The 3,328-nt window shown below is 44.7% G+C and overlaps 1 pseudogene; it reads left to right on the forward strand.

Annotated features, from left to right (window-relative positions):
- The first annotated feature begins 2,804 nt into the window (after positions 1-2,804).
- On the forward strand, positions 2,805-2,922 carry LOC145396924 (5S ribosomal RNA; annotated as a pseudogene).
- Positions 2,923-3,328: the final 406 nt, after the last annotated feature.

The raw sequence follows: 3,328 nt of genomic DNA on the forward strand, positions 1-3,328 counted from the left end.
AGCAACACCGGAATCTTCCAAATCTCACCCTCATTCATTAGAGCCACCCCCACAGCCACTGCCCTACCTTGCACCTCTTTTACAACCCCATCCATGTATACATTAAACAGCCATGGAGACATCACACACCCCTGTTTCAGTCCCACATTGAGATCAAAGAACTCACTCAGCTCACCATCCACTCGCACGGTAGCCCTAGCTCCTTCGTACATACTCTTCACAGCACTCAACAGTTTCCCCTCCACTCCATATATTCTTAATACCTTCCACATACCTTGCCTATCTATTCTGTCATAAGCTTTCTCCAAGTCCATGAAGGCAGCATACACTTTCTTTCCCTTCTCTAGATACTTCTCCACTAAACATCTGAGAACAAATATATGATCTACACACCCTTTTCCCTTCCTAAATCCCCCTTGTTCTTCTCCAACTAGCTCCTCTGACATATGCCTAACCCTATTAATGAGTATTCTACCATATATTTTACCAGCCACACTAAGAAGGCAAATACCCCTATGGTTACCACATACTTCTCTCTCCCCTTTTCCTTTGTATAAAGGAACAATTATACCTGATTTCCTGTCCTCTGGAATCTTTCCCTCTTCCCAAGCCAATCTACACAACCATATCCGCTCCACAGGAATCTCACCCCCATACCTCAGTATTTCACCACACACTCCATCAATTCCTTGGGCCTTTCCCAACTTGATCTTCATTGCTTCCACTACTTCCGCCCTACTGATCTCTTCCTCCCTCCTCTCATCTCTTCTTCTCCCAGCCATTCCCCAACCACTTATACTCGCTCTGCTGTCACTCTCTACATTGAAGAAATCCTCAAAGTGCTCCTTCCATCTCCTCAATTTCTCTCTCTTCTCCACCAACCATCTATTATTCCTATCTTTCACTCCCCTACTATTTCCCCTTTCACATTCCCTGACTTTCTTTACCTCCTTCCAAAACATTTTCTTACTCTCCCTCCATTTCACATTCAGATTCCTCCCAAACTCTTCATCCACTTTCTTCTTACTCTCCTTCACCAGTCTCTTCACCTCCCTTCTCCTACTCACATATCTCTCTCTCTTCTCTTTCTCATCTTCTCCGCTACCTCTACTCGCTAACCATTCACTATATGCCTTCTTCTTTTGTTCCACAGCTCGTTTCACCTCATCATTCCACCATGCTGTCCTTTGCACGCCATTGCATCTCTTCCTCACTCCACAAACCACCTCACACGCTGCGCTTATCTCTTCCGTAAATATCATACATACGTCTTCCACCCCTTCCACCTCCTCTAGCTCATACCTTCCCAGTCTTTCTTCCACTATGGTCTTGTACTCTGCCATTTTCTCACTATCTTGCAAATTCACGACTCTTCTCACAGGAGCTGTTTTCTCCTGTCTTCCCCTTCGTCTCCTCAACCATTTTCTTTGCAGCTTTACCTTGGCCATCACTAAGTGATGGTCCGAGACTCCATTCCCCACCCTCTCCACACTCTTACACCTTACGCTTGGGAAATGAAACGCATGAAGAAAAACTCATTAACTAAGTAAATGCTGATAATTAACGGAAATTTCGAAGAGAGGAAATATACAGTATATATATATATATATATATATATATATATATATATATATATGCAGAGACTTCACTTCACCGTGAAGATATGTATGCAAACTAACGACGGGAGAAATGAAAGGAGCGACAGTGAGTACTTTCGTATATTACATCTTCAGACAGAGTGAGACAGAAACGTAAAGGGTAGAGGTCTTTTATGCACACCCGCAGCAGGTAGTGGCACACAGAACAATGGATGACCTGAATTTTTACCTGCGAATTAACTTAGGGTCACCTGCAGCAGGGAGTGGAACACAACAAAGGATGACCTGAATCTAAAAAATGCACGTGACAAAGGAGGAGGGGATAAATACTGCTGCTTAAGACCTGGAGGATTAATGCTTGGCGTGTCCCACACAGGTGTGACTACACCACCAGGAGATGACAGGGAACAATCACGTGTTAGTCTTGGGGATACTGCTTTAAAATTAATTCAGTTAACAATTTATCACACTTAAAATGACCATAGCTCATGTTTACATTCTTTTCATATGTGCCAGAAATTAGACAAGATTCTATTACATTTCTTTCATCTAAGCTTTTTGATCTTGCTAGAATCTTGGAGCCTGTCCAGTCAATATGGTGATCACTGGATGCTTTGTGTTGAAATAAACCACTACTCTGTTGGGCTGTTCTTACACTGTATTTATGTTGTGAGATTCTAGTTTCCAAATCTTTTCCAGATTGTCCTATGTAAAATTTGTTACAGCTTTTACACGAGATTTTGTAAACAACGCCTGAATTACTTAATTTTAAAGCAGTATCCCCCAGACTAACACGTGATTGTTCCCTGTCATCTCCTTGTGGTGTAGTCACACCTGTGTGGGACACACCAAGCATTAATCCTCTAGGTCTTAAGTTAAGCAGCAGTATTTATCCCCTCCTCCCCCTCCCCTTCTCCCTCCCACCCACTTCCCTTTCCTCCCCTCCCACTCCCTCCTCCTTTGTCACGTGCGTTTTTTAGATTCAGGTCATCCTTTGTTGTGTTCCACTCCCTGCTGCAGGTGACCCTAAGTTAATCCGCAGGTAAAAATTCAGGTCATCCATTGTTCTGTGTGCCACTACCTGCTGTGGGTGTGCATAAAAGACCTCTACCCTTTACGTTTCTGTCTCACTCTGTCTGAAGATGTAATATACGAAAGTACTAATTGTTGCTCCTTTCATTTCTCCTGTGGTTAGTTTGCATATATATATATGGCATGCCACGTTGAGTACACCGCTTCCCATCCGATCAGCGAAGTTAAGCAACGTTGGGTCTGGTTAGTACTTGGATGGGTGACCGCCTGGGAACACCAGATGCTGTTGGCATCCCTACGTGCCAAGTGGGGTTGGTGGAGGATTAGTGCCCCTCCCTGTAAAACAATTAACTCTAAGCCCTTGGCCACCCCGTTTGGGATACATGGCGTCTGGCAATGAATGAATGAATATATATATATTGCCAGACGCCTCAATCCCGTTTGGGGTGGTCACAAACAAATCACCTCCAAGTCGCCCTGTCCCCCGCCATTTCACTGCCCTGCTCCCAACTCACACCCCCCTCTCATATACCTCTCCACCCCATCCCTCCATCTCATCCTCGACCTCCCCCTCCCTCTTCCCCCCTCCACCTCACTCACATACACTCTCTTCGTCAGTCTCTCAACCTCCATCCTCTCCACATGGCCAAACCACCTCAGTGTGTTCCTCATAACGCTTCCTATCACATCCACACCAC

The sequence above is a fragment of the Coenobita brevimanus genome, chromosome 39 (genome assembly GCF_032717465.1).
Source record: "Coenobita brevimanus isolate Jiangsu-jjx chromosome 39, ASM3271746v2, whole genome shotgun sequence".
Taxonomy (NCBI): Eukaryota; Metazoa; Arthropoda; class Malacostraca; order Decapoda; family Coenobitidae; genus Coenobita; species Coenobita brevimanus.